Source organism: Mustelus asterias, chromosome 6 (assembly GCF_964213995.1).
Source record: "Mustelus asterias chromosome 6, sMusAst1.hap1.1, whole genome shotgun sequence".
NCBI lineage: Eukaryota > Metazoa > Chordata > Chondrichthyes > Carcharhiniformes > Triakidae > Mustelus > Mustelus asterias.
The window spans coordinates 112,148,535-112,173,995 of NC_135806.1; the positions used below are offsets into that span (position 1 = coordinate 112,148,535).

At 47.0% G+C, this 25,461-nt stretch overlaps 1 pseudogene across 1 annotated transcript; it reads left to right on the forward strand.

Annotated features, from left to right (window-relative positions):
* Positions 1–10,647: 10,647 nt before the first annotated feature.
* LOC144494681 (proteinase-activated receptor 1 pseudogene) lies at positions 10,648–22,639 on the forward strand (annotated as a pseudogene). Its single transcript, XR_013498140.1, has 2 exons — positions 10,648–10,714; positions 21,480–22,639. The product of XR_013498140.1 is annotated as a proteinase-activated receptor 1 pseudogene (transcript).
* Positions 22,640–25,461: the final 2,822 nt, after the last annotated feature.

Genomic DNA, 25,461 nt, shown 5'->3' on the forward strand with positions numbered 1-25,461 from the left:
CTTTCGAACTGTGGGAGGAAACCGGAGCACCCGGAGGAAACCCACACAGACACGGGGAGAACGTGCAGACTCCGCACAGACAGTGACCCAAGCTGGGAATTGAACCCGGTCCCTCGTGCTGTGAGGCAGCAGTGCTAACCACTGTGCCACTGTTTGAAGTGGATATATGATTTAAAATTATATCAACTACTGCTGAGGTCTTTTCACTGCTCTGCATGGTAGTTACATTTTGGGGATGTTTCTTTCAATTTCAACCCATGCGTCCATGTTATGTACAAATCTGAAGAAATGTATGTATTCCTGAATATGGTGTTTACAAGAAATAAGCAAAAAGCATGTTTGGTGACATGCCATAAACAATGACACAAAGCTCTATAATTATGAAGTCAGACAGTGACTTGCACATCCAGTTTTTATGACTCAGAACCACTCCCATGAAGTATTTACCATAAACTGTTACAAAGAACAAAGAACAGTACATCACAAAAACAGGCCCTTCGGCCCTCCAAGTCTGTGACAGCACAGATGCCTGTCTAATATTTTCTTGCCTCTACGTGGTCCATATCCCTCTATATCTGCTTCCACCACCGCCTCCAGCAGCGCGTTCCAGGCATTCACACCCTCTGTGTGAAAAACTTGCCCTTGCATCTCTTTTAAACTTTCCCCCCTCTCACTTTCAACCTATGCCCCTGAGTAATTGACCCTTTGACCCTGGGGAAAATACTCTGACTATCCACTCTTTCCAAGCCTGTCATAATCTTGTAAACCTCTATCAGGTCTCCTCTCATCTTCTGACGCTCCAATGAAAACAATCCAAGTTTGTTTAACCTTTCTTCATAGTCCAAATCCTCCAAACCAGTCAACATTCTGGTAAATCACTTCTGCACCCTTTCCAATGAATCAACATCCTTCCAGTAGTGTGGTGACCAGAATTGTACACAATTCTCCAAATGCGGCCTAACCAAAGTCTTATACAGCTGCAACATGATTTTCCATTTCCTATACTCAATGCCCCGACCGATGAAGGCCAGAATGTCTTACACCTTCTTGACCATCTTGTCCACCTGAGTTGCCCCCTTCAGGGAACTGTGGATCTGCACGCCTGGATCCCTCCATATGCTAATATTTCTAAGGGCTCTACCATTTACTGTATGCTCTGGAAAGTCTGCAGAGAGATTTGGATAGGCTGAGCGATGGGCGAGGATCTGGCAGATGGAATATAACGTTAGCAAATGTGAGGTTATCCACTTTGGAAGAAATAATAGTAAATTGGAATATTATTTAAATGGAGAAAAATTACATCGTGCGACTGTGCAGAGGGACCTGGGGGTCCTTGTGCACGAATCGCAAAAACTCAGTCTGCAGGTGCAGCAGGTGATCAAGAAGGCGAATGGAATGTTGGCCTTTATCGCGAGGGGGATAGAATATAAAAGCAGGGAGGTCTTGCTGCAACTGTACAAGGCACTGGTGAGGCCGCAACTGGAGTACTGTGTGCAGTTTTGGTCCCCTTATTTGCGAAAGGATATATTGGCCTTGGAGGGAGTGCAGAGAAGGTTCACCAGGTTGATACCGGAGATGAGGGGTGTAGCTTATGATGAGAGATTAAACAGATCGGGTCTGTACTCGTTGGAGTTTAGATGGATGAGGGGTGATCTTATAGAGACATATAAGATAATGAAGGGGCTGGATAGAGTAGAGGTGGAGAGATTCTTTCCACTTAGAAGGGAAACCAGAACTAGAGGGCACAGCCTCAAAATAAGGGGGGGCCGGTTCAGAACAGAGTTGAGGGGGAACTTCTTCTCTCAGAGGGTAGTGAATCTCTGGAATTCTCTGCCCATTGAAGTGGTGGAGGCTTCCTCGTTGAATATGTTTAAATCACAGGTAGATAGTTTTCTGATCGATAAGGGAATTGGGGGTTATGGGGAGCAGGCGGGTAAGTGGAACTGATTCGCTTCAGATCAGCCATGATCTTGTTGAATGGCGGGGCAGGCTCGAAGGGCCAGATGGCCTACTCCTGCTCCTATTTCTTATGTTCTTATGTTCTTTCCTTCTGCAGTAGACCTTCCAAATCGCATCACCTCACATTTGTCTGGGTTAAATTCCATCTGCTATCTTTCGGCCCAGGTCTCCAGCCAATTTAAATCCTGCTGTATCCTCTGACAATCCTCCTCACTATCCGCCACTCCCCCAACTTTTGTATCATCTGCAAATTTACTAATCAGACCACCTACCTTTTCCTCCAAATCATTTATATATATTACAAACAACAGATGCCCCAGCACTGATCCTTGTGGAACACCGCTTGTACAGACCTCCAGTTAGAAAAGTATCCTTCCACTGCTACTTTCTACTTTTTATGCCCAAGCCAGTTTTGTACCCATTTTACAAGCTCACCTCAGATCCCATATGACTTCACCTTCTGTATCAGCCTGACATGAGGAGCCTTATTGAAGGCTTTACTAAAGTCCACGTATACATCTGATGCGCATCAATTGGACACGAGGCACAAAGCTTCGGTAAAAGAAGGCTTTTATTAACTAACAATGGAACTATCAGACCTTTAACACACTATCCCAGACTGAAGAGGTCCCGCCCGAGCAGGGGGTCTTATACCTCTCCCAGGAGGCGGAGCCCGACTGGGATGTGCCACAACAGTTACAACCACAGGTGTATCAATCCCACCCTAGCCCAACAACAACATTAGAACAACCCAACAACAACATTAGAACAATCCTACAGTGGGAACCAACGATGGTTCACCACAACATCATCCACTGTCCTGTCCTTGTCAATTTTTCTTGTCACTTCCTCAAAGAGCTCAATCAAGTTTGTGAGACACGACCTCCCCTTCACAAAACCATGCTGCCTATCGCTAATACGCCTATTCCTGGTTTGGACTATCTACATATTGCCTCAAGCAGCACTCACTCTTGAAAAAACTGAACAAACTCTGCTCCACCCAGTCCCCTGGAACTTATGGAATCCCTGTCTAAAGAATCATAGAATCATAGAATCATAGAATCCTACAGTGCAGAAGGAGGCCATTCAGCCCATTGAGTCTGCACCAACCACAATCCCAAGCAGCCCCTATCCCCGTAACCCCATGCATTTATCCTAGCTAGTCTCCCTGACACTAAGGGGCAATTTTGCACGGCCAATCCACCTAACCCACACATCCTTGGACTGTGGGAGGAAACCGGAGCACCCAGAGGAAACCCACGCAGACACGGGGAGAATGTGCAGACTCCACACAGACAGTGACCCAAGCCAGGAATTGAACCCGGGTCCCTGGCGCTATGAGGCAGCAGTGCTAATCACTGTGCCACTGTGCTGCCCACGGGGAAGTTAAAATCGCCCATCACATCATAGAAACATAGAAGATAGGAGCAGGAGGAGGCCAATTGGCCCTTCGAGTCTGCTCTGCCATTCATTACGATCATGGCTGATCATCCAACTCAATAGCCGAATCCTGCTTTCTCCCCATAACCTTTGATCCCACTCGCCCCAAGTGCTATATACAGCTGCCTCTTGAATACATTCAATGTTTTGGCATCAACTACTTCCTGTGGTAATGAATTCCACAGGCTCACCACTCTTTGGGTGTAGAAATGTCTCCTCATCTCCGTCCTGAATGGTCTACCCCGAATCCTCAGACTGTGACCCCTGGTTCTGGACACCATCATCAGGAACATCCTCCCTGCATCTACCTTGTCGAGTCCTGTTAGAATTTTAGAAGTTTCTATGAGATTCCCCCTGATTTGTCTGAACTCCTAACCTAGTCAATCTCTCCTCATACATCAGTCCCACCATCCCCCGACTCAGCCTGGTAAACGTTCGCTGCACTCCCTCGAGAACAAGAAGATCCTTCCTCAGAAAAGGTGACCAAGACTGCACACAATGTTCTCGGTGTGGCCTCACCAATATAATTTTATATATATAAACAACCCTGTTGTTTTCACTCTTCCCATAATCTGCTGACATATCAGTTCCTCCACTTCATGCTGGCTGTTGAAAGGTCTTTACAAATTTCCCAGACTGTCAATTGAGTTGCTGCAATACTGAGCCAAGGCACCAGTGACACTTCTATATGACTTGTGCATCTCACTGCTCATGTTAGTTGGAGAATATCAGGACAGGAGCTTTATACAGTAGAGTGCGTTGTCCTGGCCCTAAAACGGAGACGTTGGGTGGGATTGTATGCCCTCGCTCATCCCAAAACTGTAAAATCCCGCCCGAGGTCAACAGACCCTCGCCCTTTCCAATTCTTGTGGCTGGTGGGGCGATAAAATTCCAACTCATGTGTATGCTTCTTTCAAACTACAAGGTCTAGTTGCTGTAGATTACCAAATGCTGCCTCAATTAAAGATCCCTGTGTCTTATATGCACACAGTCTGAGATTAATTGGAGGATTAATTTGTTTCCCTGTAAATTTTCAGCTTCTTAATGAAATCTGTTCTCATGGAATCTTGACAGAAGTAATGTTTGTCATGAGAAATGAGAATCACATCTTGCATCGAGGGAAAAGCCTACAATCCTTTAGATACTGCCTCACAGCGCCAGGGACCCGGGTTCGATTCCGGCCTCGGGTCACTGCCTGTGTGGAGTTTGCACATTCTCCCCGTGTCTGCATGGGGTTCCTCTGGGTGCTCCGGTTTCCTCCCACACGCCAAAGATGTGCAGGTTAGGTTGATTGGCCATGTTAAATTGCCCCTTAACGTCAGGGGGATTCGCAGGGTAAGTACATGGGGTCACGGGGATAGGACCTGGGTGGGATTGTCGATGGTACAGGCTCGATGGGCCAACTGGCCTCCTTCTGTGCTGTAGGGATTCTCTGATTCTATAATTCTATGGAGGACAAATCAGTTCCTGAACTTGTTTATGTCCTTCCCTATCGACCTTTTAGCAGGAGCTTGACGTATTGATGAGGATATGCCCTCACTGACTGATTATTGTAATGCATTGGAATAGTTTTAAATGCAAATTTTAATTAATGCTAGACCCTGGGTAATTTTCTTCCTTTACACGATTATTTTTCTTTCATATGTAGTTTTATAACAAATACCTGAATAAAATTCCCACGTGGACAATAGTGAATATTGAATTGATATTCATTCTGTACAGTAAACTACCTTCTTGACTTTACATTGTATCAGAATCTTCCCAAAAATGGACAGTGTTGGCTCCGGTGAGAAGGTCAGTGTGAAGCTCACAGGCTGCGCAATCGGCTTTTCTCACAATATTGAATTAAACTCTGGGCAATTTCAAAGGAGAAGTGAGATTCACTCTGTAAGCTGGAGGGGCAGGACCTGAGAAAGCCGGCAACATCATCAATTTGGAGATCAGGGTTCCATTTTCAAAGGGTGCCCCAATTTAAATAAAAGGCAAACAATTTCTCCAACCATCCAACCTGCCCCCCCCGCCCAACACCACCCCACTGACTTTGAAACTGCCCCACGGACGCGAGGAAATCCCCACCCTCCCATGGACATCAAGACTCCCATGGACACGTGGAATGGGGAAACCCCCCATAGACATTGTGAGCCCACACGCAGAAGGGCAGCCCTCCCCCCAATTCTTCATGGAAAGGAACCCCTGCAATGCAGCTCCCCAAAAGACCCCCTGCAATGCCAAAGGGGCTCTATCAGAGTGCTAGGGGGCAATGCCCGAGCATGTCCCTCACCATCTGTGGGCTATGTCCCTGTAAACCTCACCATGGTCATCTCGACTGGTTTTCATTTTTGAAAACCAGTAATGATCTGTGCCAGCGAGATGTTATGCTGGCTGGGTGTGTAGTTAGGATGAGCCCGCTAATATGATGTTAATTTATGCAAACCAGGCTCACATCCTTCCAAGTTTGGAGAGGATATTGTGATTCTGCAGTGGAATACCGATAGATTGGGTGACTGGGTGAAAACCTGACAAATGGAATTTAACGTGGGGAAGTGTGAAAGCTACTTTGGTAGGAGGAATCGAAAGGCAGATTACTATCTCAATGGAGAGAGTCAGCAGGTGAGTGAAGTATAGAGGGATCTAGGAGTTCTAGTGCATGAGTCCAACAAGTAGATAAGAAGGCAAATGGCATTTTGGCCTTCATTGCAAAGAGGCTTGAGTTTAAAAATAGGGAGGTTTTTTTGCAATTGTACAGGGTGTTGGTGAAGCCCCACCTGGAATACTGTGTACAGTCTTGATCACCTTACCTAAAAAAGGATATAGTATCATTGGAGGCAGTCCAAAGCAGATTCACCAGGCTAAATCCTAGGATGAGAAGGTTGTCCCATCAAGAGATACTAAATAGTCTGGGTCTGTATTCCCTGGTGTTTAGAAGAGTGAGGGGTGATCTTATTCAAACATATAAGATCCTGAAGGGGCTTTACAGGATAGATGGTGAGATACGTTGGCCAATGCTGAATCCTAGGAGGTTGATTGTGGGTGATTCAGTGATGTTAATGCTGTTGAAAGTCAAGGGCAGATGCTTAGATTCTCTCTTGTTGGGGATGGTTACTGCCTGGCATTTCTGTGGCATGAATGTTACTTGCCACTTAACAGCCCAAGCATGAATGTTGACCGATGTAACTGGAAGCAAATTCTTCCTTGCAATTTCCCTATAATGCTATCCAAATCGCCATACTGTGATGTGAATTATATGAGTACAGTATCATTTCAGTTTAAATTAATTGTGGAGTGCTGCTTATATTTGAAAAATCTCCATGAACCAGTAATCTTTTATAGCCATAGACAAAGCAAACGCCTTATTGCATTGTACTGTGCACGTAGAATGATATTTCAAGACAGTTCACTTGTCAGTTCAGGCATAAGCTAATTGAGCTTTGATTTCACTACTTATGAAGCAATCTGTGGATTCACCATGTCTTGTCACATGCACCTAACCTACATATATCGCTGGGGTTTAGAGAAAGCTATGGGAGATAATAAGAATGATTAGGGGCAAAGAAGTAGGATTTTCATTTCATTTCTTTGTCATTTGTTCATCTTTTTCTTTTAACTTTGAACTGATCTTCTTGAATCTTAACCTGTTCATGGAGCATAGCTGTTTGAGTTTGGCAGTTCAGCACCAAGGTCAACCTTACCGATTGCAATCTCTATCCATTGTACAGATCAAGACCTACTTTTCCAGTAGTGTACCTCTAATGGTCCCTTCCCTCAGTCATCAAGGTATCTCCGGTGATTGTTTTTAGCAAGTTCACACTATTAGATCAGAAAATGCTGGAAAATCTCAGCAGGTCAGACCTGCTGAGATTTTCCAGCATTTTCTGTTTTTGTTTCAGATTTCAGCATCCACAGTATTTTGCTTTTATCCCAATATTAGATGTCATGTTGATTGGCCTGTCATTCCTTGCCTCTTAATTTTGTCCCGTTTTTTGGATATAGCAACAACATAGACTAATTTCCAATCCAAGGGAACTGCCATTGATTCTACTGAGGATATGAGCCTGATCTCTCATCACTCAGCAAGGGCATATTGATAAGATGGCTAAATAGCCAAAGACATGTGGCAGATGAAATTCAATAATTGTTTTGATTGGAATGTTTGGGTAGATTTGGACTATATTCATTGGGGTTTAGATGAATGGGAGGTGGTCTTATTGAAACATTTAAGATTCTGCGGGGGGTCTTGACTGGATGCTAGGATGCTGTTATTGAAGAAATGCGTGCAAAACTAATTGAACATGTCTTTGTTGTGTAAGCAGTTGTATTGTGCCTGGGCAACTGGCTCTGCATTACATAGGCAATTTGAGGAATGTCGCCGTCTGTTGAATTGGACAGCCTTGTGATGTGCTTTACTGGAAAAGGAGGCAATGGTATTTGGCACTGCTGAACAGGTATGACTCACTCATTTGTTTCATTTGCGGGTAACTCTTTGACTGGTAATGCTGAGGTCTTGATCTGGAAGAAACCTAATGGTATTTAAGATGAGGACCAAGGCCACTTTAATTGCCAGTAGAATCATAGAAACCCTACAGTGCAGAAGGAGGCCATTCGGCCCATCGAGTCTGCACCGACCACAATCCCACCCCACATATTTTACCCGCTAATCCCTCTAACCTACGCATCCCAGGACTCTAAGGGGCAATTTTTAACCTGGCCAATCAACCTAACCCGCACATCTTTGGACTGTGGGAGGAAACCGGAGCACCCGGAGGAAACCCACGCAGACACGAGGAGAATGTGCAAACTCCACACAGACAGTGACCCGAGCCGGGAATCGAACCCGGGACCCTGGAGCTGTGAAGCAGCAGTGCTAACCACTGTGCTACCGTGCTATCCATAATTGGCTGCAGGTCTTCTCAGAACACTTAACACTACTCCGTTACTGTTTTCCGCCTGAACTTCCTAATCCACAGACCACAATCAGTAAGGATAGACAACAACACCTCCTCTACGATCATCCTCAACACCAGTGCCCCACAGGGCTGTGTTCTTAGCCCCCTACTATACTCCTCATACACCTATGACTGTGTGGCCAAATTCCCCTCCAACTCGATTTTCAAGTTTGCTGATGACACCACCGTAGTGGGTCAGATCTCAAACAATGACGAGACAGAGTACAGGAATGGGATAGAGAATCTGGTGAACTGGTGCAATGACAATAATCTCTCCCTCAATGTCAATAGAGAGATAGTCATCAGCTTTAGGAAGCGTAGTGGAGAACATGCCCCTGTCCACATCAATGGGGACGAAATAGAAATAGTCAAGAGCTTCAGGTTTTTAGGTGTCCAGATCACCAACAACCTGTCCTGCCCCCACCGCCCCCCCCCCACCCCCCGCCCCCATGCCGACACTATAGTTAACAAAGCCCATAACGCCTCTACTTTCTCAGAAGGATAAGGAAATTTGGCATGTCAGCTACAACTCTCACCAACTTTTACAGGTGCACCGTAGAAAGCATTCTTTCTGGTTGTATCACAGCTTGGTATGGCTCCTGCTCTGATCAAGACTGCAAAAAACTACAAAAGGTTGTGAATGTAGCCCAGTCCATCACGTATCCATTGACTCTGTCTACACTTCCCACTGCCTCGGCAAAGCAGCCAGAATAATTAAGGACATCAAACACTCTGTACATTCTCTCTTCCATCTTCTTCCTTCGGGGAAAAGATACAAAAGTCTGAGGTCTCAAACCAGTTGGCTCAAGAACAGCTTCTTCCCTGCTGCCATCAGACTTTTGAACAGACTTACCTTGCATTAAATTGATCTTTCTCTACATCCTAGCTATGATGTAGGTGAAGGTGGTGAAGAAGGCATATGGCATTCTTGCCTTTATAGGACGGGGCATAGAGTATAAAAGTTGGGGTCTGATGTTGCAGATGTATAGAACGTTGGTTCGGCCGCATTTGGAATACTGCGTCCAGTTCTGGTTGCCACACTACCAGAAGGACGTGGAGGCTTTGGAGAGAGTACACAGGAGGTTTACCAGAATGTTGCCTGATATGGAGGGGCTTAGTTATGAGGAGAGATTGGGTAAACTGGGGTTGTTCTCCCTGGAAAGACGGAGGATGAGGGGAGACTTAATAGAGGTGTATAAAATTATGAAAGGCATAGATAGGGTGAACGGTGGGAAGCTTTTCCCCAGGTCGGTGGTGACGTTCACGAGGGGTCATAGGTTCAAGGTGAAGGGGGGGAGGTTTAACACGGATATCAGAAGGACGTGTTTTACACAGAGGATGGTGGGGGCCTGGAATGCGCTGCCGGGCAAGGTGGTGGAGGCGGACACACTGGGAACGTTTAAGACTTATCTAGATAGCCACATGAACGGAGTGGGAATGGAGGGATACAAAAGAATGGACTAGTTTGGACCAGGGAGCGGCACGGGCTTGGAGGGCCGAAGGGCCTGTTCCTGTGCTGTATTGTTCTTTGTTCTTTGGATGACTGTAACACTATATTCTACACGCTCTCATTTCCTTCTCTACGAATGGTATGCTTTGTCTGTATAGCGCCCAAGAAACAATACTTTTCACTGTATACCAATATGTGTGACAATAAATCAAATCAAATCAAAGTAGTCTGACTGATAGTGAGGCAAGTCTCAGTCTATAGACAGGGTTCGGTTACTTTTCAGCCTCTGTGACTGTACCTGACTCTCTTTCCGAGAAAGGAGCAGTGAATGCAGTACTGCTGTCTGGAGAGAACGTGGGTGCGCTGAATGTGTGCATGCCATTAAATCCAGCCCGTTAACCCTTTCACAACTGAGGGCTGTCACTAAGCATTTTACAGTCACTGAAGTACTTAAAGTGCAATCCCTGTTGGAATGAAGCAATATAATAAAGAAAGGAAACGTGCTTTTGTATTCTATTCCTTTCGAAACTCAATATGCGATTGTTCAGTGGGAAAGACACGGTCCCTTTAAGAACATTTATCACAACATGGGATGGTTCAGTTGGAAAGACACGGTCCCTTTAAGAAGATTCATCACAACACCTACACGATCAGCCCTGCCTCCAGGCACTGTCTGTACCCACCAAGGGATCGGATTCAGGAAACAATCAAGCGGAACTCGTCTGATTAATTTCCCAAAACTGGAGTAACTGATCTCAGTGTGGAAGAGGTCCTGAGGGAGGTAGCTGCTTCTATCCATCTGGGACTCAATAAGCAGCTGAACCGGAGCGGGATTGTGGAGTAAAATTCACCAGAATGGACTGGAAAATTCAGCTTGTGTTGTGGATCGCGCTGCTTCCTGTAATTTCTGCTGTCAAAAATGGTAAGAAATCATTTCGGGGAGAGGGCGGGGGAGATAGGGACTGGAGGAGGGGGATAGGGACTGGAGGAGGGGGGGATAGGGACTGGAGGAGGGGGGGATAGGGACTGGAGGAGGGGGGGATAGGGACTGGAGGAGGGGGGAGATAGGGACTGGAGGAGGGGGATAGGGACTGGAGGAGTGGGGAGATAGGGACTGGAGGAGGGGGGGATAGGGACTGGAGGAGAGAGATAGGGACTGGAGGAGGGGTGAGATAGGGACTGGAAGAGGGGGGAGATAGGGACTGGAGGAGGGGTGAGATAGGGACTGGAGGAGGGGGGAGATAGGGACTGGAGGAGGGGGGAGATAGGGACTGGAGGAGGGGGGAGATAGGGACTGGAGGAGGGGGGAGATAGGGACTGGAGGAGGGGTGATAGGGACTGGAGGAGTGGGGAGATAGGGACTGGAGGAGGGGGGATAGGGACTGGAGGAGGGGAGGATAGGGAATGGAGGAGGGGGGATAGGGAATGGAGGAGGGAGGATAGGGACTGGAGTAGGGGGGGATAAGGACTGGAGGAGGGGATAGGGACTGGAGGAGGGGGATAGGAACTGGAGGAGCGGGAGATAGGGACTGGAGGAGGGGGAGCGGGCCTGGAGGAGGGGGATAGGGACTGAAGGAGAGGGAGCTAGGGACTGGGGGAGGAGGAGATAGGGAGTGGAGGAGGGGGATAGGGACTGGAGGAGCGGAGATAGTGACTGGAGGAGAGGGGAGATAGGGACTGGAGGAGGAGGTTAGGGACTGGAGGAGGGAGGATAGGGACTGGAGGAGGGGGGGAGATAGAGACTGGAGGACGGGGGAGGTAGAGACTGGAGGAGGGGGGAGATAGGGACTGGAGGAGGGGGGATAGGGACTGGAGGAGGGGGGATAGGGACTGGAGGAGGGGGGGATAGGGACTGGAGGAGGGGGGATAGGGACTGGAGGAGGGGTGAGATAGGGACTGGAGGAGTGGGGAGATAGGGACTGGAGGAGGGGTGAGATAGGGACTGGAGGAGGGGGGAGATAGGGACTGGAGGAGGGGTGAGATAGGGACTGGAGGAGTGGGGAGATAAGGACTGGAGGAGTGGGGAGATAGGGACTGGAGGAGGGGTGAGATAGGGACTGGAGGAGTGGGGAGATAGGGACTGGAGGAGGGGTGAGATAGGGACTGCAGGAGTGGGGAGATAGGGACTGGAGGAGGGGTGAGATAGGGACTGGAGGAGTGGGGAGATAGGGACTGGAGGAGGGGTGAGATAGGGACTGCAGGAGTGGGGAGATAGGGACTGGAGGAGTGGGGAGATAGGGACTGGAGGAGTGGGGAGATAGGGACTGGAGGAGGGGTGAGATAGGGACTGGAGGAGTGGGGAGATAGGGACTGGAGGAGTGGGGAGATAGGGACTGGAGGAGTGGGGAGATAGGGACTGGAGGAGTGGGGAGATAGGGACTGGAGGAGGGGTGAGATAGGGACTGGAGGAGTGGGGAGATAGGGACTGGAGGAGTGGGGAGATAGGGACTGGAGGAGGGGGGATAGGGACTGGAGGAGGGGAGGATAGGGAATGGAGGAGGGGGGATAGGGAATGGAGGAGGGAGGATAGGGACTGGAGTAGGGGGGGATAAGGACTGGAGGAGGGGATAGGGACTGGAGGAGGGGGATAGGAACTGGAGGAGCGGGAGATAGGGACTGGAGGAGGGGGAGCGGGCCTGGAGGAGGGGGATAGGGACTGAAGGAGAGGGAGCTAGGGACTGGGGGAGGAGGAGATAGGGAGTGGAGGAGGGGGATAGGGACTGGAGGAGCGGAGATAGTGACTGGAGGAGAGGGGAGATAGGGACTGGAGGAGGAGGTTAGGGACTGGAGGAGGGAGGATAGGGACTGGAGGAGGGGGGGAGATAGTGACTGGAGGACGGGGGAGGTAGAGACTGGAGGAGGGGGGAGATAGGGACTGGAGGAGGGGGGATAGGGACTGGAGGAGGGGGGATAGGGACTGGAGGAGGGGGGGATAGGGACTGGAGGAGGGGGGATAGGGACTGGAGGAGGGGTGAGATAGGGACTGGAGGAGTGGGGAGATAGGGACTGGAGGAGGGGTGAGATAGGGACTGGAGGAGGGGGGAGATAGGGACTGGAGGAGGGGTGAGATAGGGACTGGAGGAGTGGGGAGATAAGGACTGGAGGAGTGGGGAGATAGGGACTGGAGGAGGGGTGAGATAGGGACTGGAGGAGTGGGGAGATAGGGACTGGAGGAGGGGTGAGATAGGGACTGCAGGAGTGGGGAGATAGGGACTGGAGGAGTGGGGAGATAGGGACTGGAGGAGTGGGGAGATAGGGACTGGAGGAGGGGTGAGATAGGGACTGGAGGAGGGGGGAGATAGGGACTGGAGGAGTGGGGAGATAGGGACTGGAGGAGGGGTGAGATAGGGACTGCAGGAGTGGGGAGATAGGGACTGGAGGAGTGGGGAGATAGGGACTGGAGGAGTGGGGAGATAGGGACTGGAGGAGGGGTGAGATAGGGACTGGAGGAGTGGGGAGATAGGGACTGGAGGAGTGGGGAGATAGGGACTGGAGGAGTGGGGAGATAGGGACTGGAGGAGTGGGGAGATAGGGACTGCAGGAGGGGTGAGATAGGGACTGCAGGAGTGGGGAGATAGGGACTGCAGGAGGGGTGAGATAGGGACTGCAGGAGGGGTGAGATAGGGACTGCAGGAGTGGGGAGATAGGGACTGGAGGAGTGGGGAGATAGGGACTGGAGGAGGGGTGAGATAGGGACTGCAGGAGTGGGGAGATAGGGACTGGAGGAGTGGGGAGATAGGGACTGGAGGAGTGGGGAGATAGGGACTGGAGGAGGGGGGATAGGGACTGGAGGAGTGGGGAGATGGGGACTGGAGGAGGGGGGGATAGGGACTGGAGGAGCGGGAGATAGGGACTGGAAGAGGGGGGGAGCGGGCCTGGAGGAGGGGGATAGGGACTGGAGGAGAGGGAGCTAGGGACTGGGGGAGGGGGAGATAGGGAGTGGAGGAGGGGGATAGGGACTGGAGGAGGGGGATAGGGACTGGAGGAGCGGAGATAGTGACTGGAGGAGAGGGGAGATAGGGACTGGAGGAGGGGGTTAGGGACTGGAGGAGGGAGGATAGGGACTGGAGGAGGGAGGTAAGGACTGGAACAGGAACTAGAGGAGAGGGGAGATCAACTGGGGGAGGGACTGGAGGAGGGGGATAGGGATTGGAGGAGGGGGATAGGGACTGGAGGAGGGGGCGATAGGGACTGGAGGAGGGGAGATAGGGACTGGAGGATGGGGCATAGGGACTGGAGGAGGTGAGAGAGGGAAGATGGGGAATGGAGGAGGTAGGGGAGGGGGAGATAGGGACTGGAGGAAATGGGGAGGGGGGAATAGGGACTGGAGAGGGTGGAGAAGTGATAAGGACTGGAGCAGGTGAGGGTTGGGGGGGGTGCAGAAGCTGGGGACATATCTCGCCATTCATCCCCATTGTAGCGGGGCTTATCCAATCTGTGTTCAGCCAGTGGTCCTGTTACAATCTCTACAGGATGCATTCCAGCCAATTGACCCCAGCTGGGAACAGCTAGGACTCAATATCCTTCCCACCTTCACATTTTCTAAGTATTCCACAAGAAACAAACTTCCAAGTTGCAGTTTATCCCAGTATCGTTGTTAAGAAAATCCCCAAAGGAACCGAACTTCCCAAATGTCTTTTCCCCATGATCCATACCCTATAATCGGGATTCAAATCCCATTTTAAAGCGGTTTAATGTAACATACTTCATTTTCATCTGTTTATTTGTAAAGTAGTTTGCAGGAATAATCTTCACAGCTGGCAAGAGACAAATACGAGAATTTACAAGTTCAAACCGGCGAGTAGTCAAACCTTTAGCAATTAGTAAAACTAACAGTAAATGATCTCAATACATGATCACACTAGTCCCAGGGTGAATCTTGAATATTCTGGGGGACAGATACTTCAGCGACCTCGGGAGCTTGGGGGAAACTTGCGGGAAGCAACCGAAGCTACTGAACTAGATGGGTACAAGGGATTAGCATCCTTAACAGGATAAGGAGAGGCCACAGCGACTGAGGATGGAGATTGTTATGGAGCAGGGAGATGTAACCAGGGCAGATTCCCCCCGAGGTACCATACCCTAATGGCTTGCTAAGTTATGTTCAAAGGCAAAAACTACCTCATATCATTTCAATCTTGCCACTTGCACAGTGACAACCCTGAACTGAAATTCGATTCAGTTTTAGGACTGGGACTCCCTATCATCTTCACTTGTAATTAAAGGCTTTATGAGATTTTCCATAAGTGGACCATTTTTATGAACAAAGATAATTCTCCATTCTCTGCTGTGCCAGGGTCGCACAGTCCAGGTCTAACAATTCAATTGCTACCAAATAAACCTGTTGGACTTTAACTTGGTGTTGTGAGACTACTTACAATTCAATTGTAGTAACTTGTTGCTGGATAATTCATGGGATGGGCTGTGAGAAATCTTCCGATAAGGATTCTACCGCTTAATAATATGTCATATTAATATGTGCAGCACAGGAAGCCATTGAACCCATTGGGCCTCTGCATGTCAACTGGAGCTGTCAACTTCCCTGTCCTTTCCCAACAATGTTTCATATTCTCCTTCAAATGATTGGACAATCAGGGCATGGTGGTACAGTGGTTAGCACTGCTGCCTTACAGCGTCAGGGACTCGGGTTCAATTCTGGACCTTAGGTGACTGTGTGGAGTTTACACATTCTCCCCTGTCTGTGTGTGTTTCCTCTGGGAGCTCCGGTTTCCTCCCACATTCCAAAGATGTGTGGGTTAGGTGGATTGGCCATACTAAATTGCCCCTTAGTGTTCAATGGTGTGTAGATTAGATGGATTGGCCATGTTAAATGTGCAGGGTTATGGGGATAGGGCAGGGTCGGGGGGTGAACTTGGGTAAGATGGTCTTTCAGAGAGTTGGTGCCTACTTGATGGGCCGAATGGCTTTCTGCATTGTAGCGATTCTATGGATTCTATGGATTTCATTCACCCGAGAATAGATGGATAAATCATAATCCCCCTTGCATATGATAATCACAGCCACTCCCTATAATTCATGCATTGGCATGAAGAGGGTTTGGTTGTGATTATTCACCATGTATGAATTGTCTGTTAACGATTGCCATTGGTTTTTGCAGAGTTTTACAATCTTGTGTAAGTTTCATTTAGTGGCTGGCAAGAAATTAATAAAATATTGAAATATACGTGTTATGTTCATTGAGCTGACTGTTGTAGATTTAAATCCCACTCCAGAGACTTGAGCACAAAATCCAGACTGACACTCCAGTGTAGCACTGTAAGGGGTGCCATCTTCTGAATAATACATTCAACCAACACTCTCTTAGATGGACATTAAAGATCTCATGGTCCTATTTTGAAAAAGAGCAAGGGAGTTAAGCCTGGTGCTCTGCTCAATATTTATTCCTCAATCAATGCTTGAAAGCAGCTGATCTGATTATTAACACATTGTTATTTGTGGGACCTTATAGAATCCCTACAACCCTCTGAAAGAGCACCCTATCTAGGCACTCTGCCCTAACCCCGTAACCCTGTGCATTTACCATGGCCAATCTCCCTAACCTACACATCTTGGATACTAAGGGGCAATTTAGCATGGTCAATCCTCCTAACCTACACATCATGGACACTAAGGGGCAATTTAGCATGGTCAATCCTCCTAACCTACACATCATGGACACTAAGGGGCAATTTAGCATGGTCAATCCCCCTAACCTACACATCTTGGACACTAAGGGGCAATTTAGCATGGTCAATCCACCTAACCTACACATCATGGACACTAAGGGGCAATTTAGCATGGTCAATCCTCCTAACCTACACATCATGGACACTAAGGGGCAATTTAGCATGGTCAATCCCCCTAACCTACACATCTTGGACACTAAGGGGCAATTTAGCATGGTCAATCCCCCTAACCTACACATCTTGGACACTAAGGGGAAATTTAGCATGGTCAATCCCCCTAACCTACACATCTTGGACACTAAGGGGCAATTTAGCATGGTCAATCCCCCTAACCTACACATCTTGGACACTAAGGGGCAATTTAGCATGGTCAATCTCCCTAACCTACACATCTTGGACACTAAGGGGAAATTTACCATGGTCAATCCACCTAACCTGCACATCTTTGGATTGTGTGAAGAAACCGGAGGACCCGGAGGAAACACACACAGACACAGGGAAAATGTGCAAACTCCCCACAGTTGCCCAAGGCCAAAATTGAACCTGGATCCCTGGCGCTGTGAGGCAGCAGTGCTAACCACTGTGCTACCATGCCGCCCCCTTGTTAAGTATGAATTGGCTTTCTTGTTTCCTACATTACAATCGTGGTTACACATCTTAAAAATTCATTTTTGGGATGTGAGCATCACTGGCTAGACCAGCATTTATTGCCCATCCCTAGTCGCCCTTGGGAAGGTGGGGAGCTGCCTTCTTGAACCCCTGCAGTTCCTGAGGTATGGGTACACCCACAGTGCTGTTAGGAAGGTAACTTCAGGATTTTGACCCAGCAACAATGAAGAGATGGCAATATTATTTTCAAATTAGGATGGTAAGTGACTTGGAGGGGAACCTCCAGGTGGTGGTGTTCCGGGTATCTGCTGCTCTTGTCTTCTGAGGCGATAGTGGTCATTTGGAAGATGCTGCCTAAGGAAGCTTGGTATGTTGCTGCAGTCCATCTTGTAGATGGTACACATGGCTGTCACTGTTCATCGGTGGTGAAGGGATTGACATCCAGGCAAATGGAGCCATTACACTCCTGATGTGTGTCTTCAAGAAGGTGCAAAGAGACTTTAAAAGTATTTCGTTGGTTGCAAAGTACATTCTGAAATTGGGAAAGATACAATCAAAATGCAAGTCTTTACTTTCTGTTACAAGTCACATTTTCCACTCCATCTGGCAAAGGAGCAGCGCTCCGAAAGCTTATGGTATTTGCTACCAAATAAACCTGTTGGACTTTAACCTGGTGTTGTGAGACTTCTTACAAGTCACAGCATCCAGGGTTGCAATGTAAATTGTGGATATCAGGACATGCGACTTTTGACACTAAAGCAGATTAGATGAAGTGAAGATTTAATAGGGGTTTATAAAGTTATTGAAAATTTTTAAGGTGAGTGGGGAATGGAAATTTCCATTGCTTCGGGGAGAGTCAATGATGAAAAAAAATCAATTTAACCTTATCACTAAGAAACGGAGTCAGGTCAGGAGGGTTTTGTTTCTGCAGAGAGTTGTTTAAGTATGGAGTACTTTGTCAAAGTGATGGGCTACTTTGTCAAAGTGATTGCCTCTTTTAAGGGATGGGCAGATTAATATTGGAAGTAGAAGATGATACAGGCTACGGGAAGAGAATGGAACACCGGGATTAGTTTTGAATTGCTATAGCACATCATTTGGTGTCACTTTTAAGAACTAAGCTGAAATGATTCAACAAACTACAGGAGAACAAAACCTTTGAAATATATTAAAGGTTGGGCTTTATTAATAGGGGCATAGAGTACAAGAACAAGGAGGTTATGTTCAACTTGTATAAGTCACTAGTTCAGATTTAGCTGGAATATTGCATCCAGTTTCTGGGCACCAGACTTTAGGAAGGATGTGAAAACATTATGGAGATTGCAGAAAAGGTTCGCTAGAATAGTCCCGGGGATGAGGGACTTCGGTAATGAAGACAGATTGGAAAAAATAGAATTGTTTTCCCTGAGAAAGAAAGGCTGAGGGAAGATTTGATAGAGCTATTCAAAATCATGAGGGGTCTGGACAGAGTAGATAGATTGAATCCATACAGTACAGAAGGAGTCCATTCAGTCCATCGAGACTGCACCGACAACAATTCCGCCCAGAACGTATCCCCGTAACCCCACATATTTACCCTGTTAATCCCTCTGACACTAAGGGGCAATTTAGCATGGCCAATTAACCAACCTGGGCAACTTTGGACTGTGGGAGGAAACCAGAGCACCCAGAGGAAACCCACGCAGACACGGGGAGAAAATGCAAACTCCACACTGACAGTCACTGGCTCTCCAAATGGAACTAGCTGAGTTGCTCATTTGGAGAGCTAGTGCATATGCGATGGGCCAAATGGACTCCTGTGTTGTGACAATTCTGTGATTCTGAGGTGAAAGAAAGGAAGGAGTTGAAAATATATAAATAGATGGATACAAAAAAATCTTAGGGATAAAGAGAAAAATGGAAAAGTTAATCAAAATTAAGCATTTCGAAAGAAAACAAAGAAAAATAAGAATAAATTTTACAAACTTAAGTTCCCCATTTTAGAAATTCAGATACAAAGGTCACAAACTTCAGCACATTATCCCCCCGTTCAATTTCAAATTGTGAAATCATCACTTCATGTTCAACAGTGGAAACAGATATTACAGACAGAATTAAATAACCCTACAGTTAACAGGAGGAGATTTCACAAACATCCCCATCCTCAATGATGGCGGAGCCCAGCACCTGAATGCAAAAACCAAGGCTGAAGCACTTGCAACCAACTTTAGCCAGAAGTGCCATGTAGATGATGAGCCTGGGTCTCCTCATAAGGTCTCCAGCATTGCAGATACCTTTCTTCAGCCAAGTCAATTCACTCTGTGTGATATCCAGAAACAGCTGAGTGCACTGGATACAACCAAATGTCTGCCTTTCTCATCAAGACAGCATTTGACCCAGTGTGCCATCAAGGAGCCCTTACAAAAATGAAGACAATAAGAATGTTCCATTGACTGGAGTCACACCTTGCAGAAAGGAAGACGGTTGGGTTTCAGCTATATTCAATAAACTATTGAATTCAATAAAAAATACCTGGAATTAAGAATCTACTGATGACTATGAAATCATTGTCGATTGTCAGAAAAACCCATCTGGTTCACTAATGTCCTTGAGGGAAGGAAATCTGCTGTCCTTACCCGGTCTGGCCTACATGTGACTCCAGAGCCACAGCAATGTGGTTGAGTCTCAATTGCCCTCTGAACAAGGGCAACTAGGGATGGGCAATAAATGCTGGTCAGCCAGCGATGCCCATGTCCCACAAATGAATTTTTAAAAAATACTATTTATATCAGTAATGTGGATGAGACGATTGGGTGTCAAATATCCAAGTTTGCTGAAATCTAAGTGGGAAAATAAGCTGCAAGGAAAAGACACAAGAGTGGCTGAGCAAGAAGGTGGCAGCAGGAGTATAAATTAGGAAAGTGGGAAACTATCGACTTTGGTAGGAAGAATGGAAAAGCAGTATATTTTCAAAGGGTGACAGATTAATAAATGTTGGGATTCTGAAGGATGTGGGGTCCTCGCACACGAATCACAGAAAATTTACATTCTAGGTACAACAAGCAATTAAGGAGGCAAATCTCATGTTAGTTTTATTGTAAAGAGATTGATGTATAGGAGTAAGGAGTTCTTACTGCAATTACAAAGTTTCAGTTCCATTTCCTTACTTAAGGAAGGATGTAATTGCTTTAGAGGGAGTGCTTCAAAGGGTCACCAGATACAAAACTGCCCTCTGATGAGCAATTCATTAGAAGGGGCCTTTATCGAGAGTTTAGAAGAATAAGAGGTGAGCTCAATGAAATGTATCAAATTCTTAAAAGGCTTGACAGACTCGATGCTGAGGGAATGTTTTGCCTGGCTGGTGACTCTAGAACTCGGGGGTATGGTCTCAGGATAAGAGTTTGGCCATTTAGGACTGAACTGAGATGAGAGAAAATGCTTACAGGCAGAACCAAAAAAAGCTGGGAAAACTCAGCAGGTCTGACAGCATCTATGGAGAGAGAATAGAGCCAAGTCAGAGCTGATGAAGGGTCATCCTGATTCAAAAAGTTAGCTCTATCCTCTCACCACAGACACTGTCAGACCTGCTGAGTTTTTCCAGCATTTCCTGTTTTTGTTTCAGATTCCAGCATCCGTAGTACTTTGCCTTTATCATTCAGGCAGAAGGTTGTGCACTTTTTCCCAGAGGTTCACCAGGTTGATACCGGAGATGAGGGGTTTGGATTATGAGGAGAGGCTGAGGAGATTGGGTTTGTACTCGTTGGAGTTTAGAAGGATGAGGGTGGATCTTATAAGATAATGCGGGGGCTGGATAGGGTGGAGGCGGAGAGATTCTTTCCACTTAGTAAGGAAGTTAAAACTAGAGGACACAGCCTCAAAATAAAGGGGGGTCGGTTTAAGACAGAGTTGAGGAGGAACTTCTTCTCCCAGAGGGTGGTGAAGCTCTGGAATTCTCTGCCCACTGAGGTGGTGGAGGCTACCTCGCTGAATATGTTTAAAGCGCGGATGGATGGATTCCTGATCGGTAAGGGAATTAAGGGTTATGGGGATCAGGCGGGTAAGTGGTACTGATCCACGTCAGATCAGCCATGATCTTATTGAATGGCGGGGCAGGCTCGAGGGGCTAGATGGCCTACTCCTGCTCCTATTTCTTATGTTTCTTATGTTTCTTATGACTGTAATGTTCAGACAGTGAGAATGATTAAAACTGAGGACAGCAATAGATTTTTGGGCAGTGCGGAAATCAGGGGATGTGGGTAGGACACAAAAAGTAAATTCAGTGTAAAAACCTATGCTTGATCTCATTGACTACCGTGCAGGTTTAAGGGCTTGTATGGCTTTCTACTTGTTGCTTCTGCTTATAACATTAAATGATAAAAAAAATATTAATTACATACATGATGTGCCTTTCAGATACAAAGCCAAGATGCCATGACAGTTATTCACGCAAAAGCTTTGCTTCTAAAATATGCAATCACTCACAGCTGAACAAATCTGGAACTTCATCAAGACAAGAATTTAATACAACTTTCCAAAGTTCAACCGATGAACATTCAGTGCCTGAAGTGGCGGTTTCTGAGGAAGTGAAATATTACCTACTGAGTTTCTGGACAACTTTGATGATTCCTTTTGTTTACAGTTTTATTTTTATTGTGAGCTTGCCTCTAAACCTCCTGGCAGTCGTGATATTCCTCTTTAAAATGCGATTGTCAAAGCCGGCGGTAATTTACATGATGAATTTGGCAACAGCAGATTTGTTGTTTGTGCTGTTGCTGCCTCTGAAAATCGCCTACCATTTTTCTGGTAATAACTGGGGCTTTGGCTCCTTCCTGTGCCGGTTAGTTACCGGTGGTTTTTATGCTTATATGTACTGTTCAGTGCTGCTGATGATGTGTATAAGTATCAGCCGTTTTCTCGCTGTGGTCTATCCGATACGATCTGCCCCCTGGAGAACCCGGGGACGTACGCTTGTGCTTTGCCTTGTCTCGTGGCTTGCAGCTATCGGCGGTGCTGTGCCGCTTTGCCTCACAGAACAAACGGTGCATGTCACTCAGCTGGACATTATAACCTGCCACGATGTGCTACCCCTCTGGACGCTACAAAACTATTCCAATTACTATTTCCCCGCTTTGTGTTTTCTGCTCTTTGTAATTCCCCTGCTTGTGACCTCGGTCTGCTACATATGCATTATCTCAACCCTTCATTCGGCAAATCAGACAGAGCAGTGTGGAAAGAGGCGAGCTTTGCTTCTGGCTATGATTGTGCTTGCTGTGTTTGTTGTTTGCTTTGCACCGCCTAACATTATTTTGCTCATACACTATCTTCAATTGTTTGATGCACCAAGTGACTCTCTGTATTTTGTTTATATGATTAGTGTGTGCACTGGCAGTGTGAGCTGTTGCCTTGACCCTTTGATTTATTATTACATCTCATCAGCTTTCAAGAGCAAGTTACAAAATCTTTATTCTAGGAAGGTTACTAGTGGTCAGATAAAAGAGACGAACAAGAAATTAGGAACTTTAACTCCCGATCATTGCATCTACAGAAAGTTGTTAATGTCACACAAAGTGTAGGTTCTCGGGAATCGTTTCAATAATGTTACAAAGTATGACAGATTTGGTCTACTCAGGGATAGATAGCGTTAGCTAGCTAACAAAGATCAGATTAGTTTGTATTGTTCTTCTTTGTTCTGTGAACAAAGTATACCTCTGATCAAGTCGTAATCTTCATTTTGTGGTATTTGTAACAATCTCTGTTCAAGTTTGGGTTTCACTTGTGTAAGTTTAGACCTATGTAAGTTCAGATCACAGTATTAACAGTAATTCCAATGTTGATGTTATGGACATGTTAACTCTTGAACTGCAAACATGCCACAAGTGCTATTAAAAGCTATTAAATGGTTGTCTTGAGAACAGTAGGAAGTGCAGCCACAGTCAAGTGCAGTGGTGGGCAACCTGTGGCCTGGGGGCCACATGCCCTCTGGGTTCTGAATGCGGCCCACAAGACATTATGTTGCCCATTGCCCATGCGCAGGGTTACCACATTCCACTGATTTTGGTCCACATGGTTTTTTTCAAAGAACAAAGAACAAAGAGCAGTACAGCACAGGAAACAGGCCCTTCGGCCCTCCAAGCCTGTGCCGCTCCTTGGTCCAACTAGACCAATCGTTTGTATCCCTCCATTCCCAGGCTGCTCATGTGACTATCCAGGTAAGTCTTAAACGATGTCAGCGTGCCTGCCTCCACCACCCTACTTGGCAGCGCATTCCAGGCCCCCACCACCCTCTGAGTAAAAAACGTCCCTCTGATATCTGAGTTATACTTCGCCCCTCTCAGCTTGAGCCCGTGACCCCTCGTGATCGTCACCTCCGACCTGAGAAAAAGCTTCCCACTGTTCACCCTATCTATACCCTTCATAATCTTATACACCTCTATTAGCTCTCCCCTCATTCTCCGTCTTTCCAAGGAGAACAACCCCAGTCTACCCAATCTCTCCTCATAGCTAAGACCCTCCATACCAGGCACCATCCTGGTAAACCTTCTCTGCACTCTCTCTAACGCCTCCACGTCCTTCTGGTAGTGCGGCGACCAGAACTGGACGCAGTACTCCAAATGTGGCCTAACCAGCGTTCTATACAGCTGCATCATCAGACTCCAGCTTTTATACTCTATACCCCATCCTATAAAGGCAAGCATACCATATGCCTTCTTCACCACCTTCTCCACCTGTGTTGCCACTTTCAAGGATTTGTGGACTTGCACACCTAGGTCCCTCTGTGTTTCTATACTCCTGATGACTCTGCCATTTATTGTATAACTCCTCCCTACATTATTTCTTCCAAAATGCATCACTTCGCATTTATCCGGATTAAACTCCATCTGCCACCTCTCCGCCCAATTTTCCAGCCTATCTACATCCTGCTGTATTGCCCGACAATGCTCTTCGCTATCCGCAAGTCCAGCCATCTTCGTGTCATCCGCAAACTTGCTGATTACACCAGTTACACCTTCTTCCAAATCATTTATATATATCACAAATAGCAGAGGTCCCAGTACAGAGTCCTGCGGAACACCACTGGTCACAGACCTCCAGCCGGAAAAAGACCCTTCAACCACTACCCTCTGTCTCCTATGGCCAAGCCAGTTCTCCACCCATCTAGCCACTTCTCCTTGTATCCCATGAACCTTAACCTTCTTAACCAACCTGCCATGTGGGACTTTGTCAAATGCCTTACTGAAATCCATATAGACGACATCCATGGCCCTTCCTTCATCAACCGTTTTTGCCACTTCCTCAAAAAACTCCACAAAATTTGTAAGGCACGACCTCCCTCTTACAAAACCATGCTGTCTGTCACTAATGAGATTGTTCCGTTCTAAATGCACATACATCCTGTCTCTAAGAATCCTCTCCAACAACTTCCCTACCACGGACGTCAAGCTCACCGGCCTATAATTTCTTGGGTTATCCCTGCTACCCTTCTTAAACAACGGGACCACATTCGCTATCCTCCAATCCTCAGGGACCTCACCCGTGTCCAAAGAAGCGACAAAGATTTCCGTCAGAGGCCCAGCAATTTCATCTCTTGTCTCCCTGAGCAGTCGAGGATAGATGCCATCAGGCCCTGGGGCTTTGTCAGTTTTAATGTTCCCTAAAAAACCAACACTTCCTCTCTTGTAATGGAGATTTTCTCTAACGGGTCAACACCTCCCTCCGAGACACTCCCGGTTAACACGCCCCTCTCCTTCGTGAATACCGATGCAAAGTATTCATTTAGGATCTCTCCTATTCCCTTGGGTTCTAAGCATAATTCCCCTCCTTTGTCCCTGAGAGGTCCGATTTTCTCCCTGACAACTCTTTTGTTCCTAATGTATGAATAGAATGCCTTAGGATTCTCCTTAATCCTGCCTGCCAAGAACATCTCGTGACCTCTTTTTGCCCTTCTAACTCCCCGTTTGAGTTCTTTCCTACTCTCTCTGTATTCCTCCAGAGCTCCATCTGTTTTCAGTTGCCTGGACTTAACGTACGCCTCCCTTTTCATTTTAATCAGATCCTCAATTTACCTGGTTATCCACGGCTCTCGAATCCTACCTTTCCTATCTTTCCTTTTTACAGGCACATGCCTATCCTGCAGCCTTATCAGTAGTTCCTTAAAAGACTCCCACATGCCAGACGCGGACTTACCCTCGAACATCCTCTCCCAATCAACATCCACCAATTCCTGCCTAATCCGGCTATAGTCAGCCTTCCCCCAATTTAGCACCCTGCCCGTAGGACAGCACTCATCCTTGTCCATTACTATCCTAAAGTTAACAGAGTTGTGGTCACTATTTGCCACATGTTCCCCTACCGAAACCTTGACGACCTGACCGGGCTCATTTCCCAGAACTAGGTC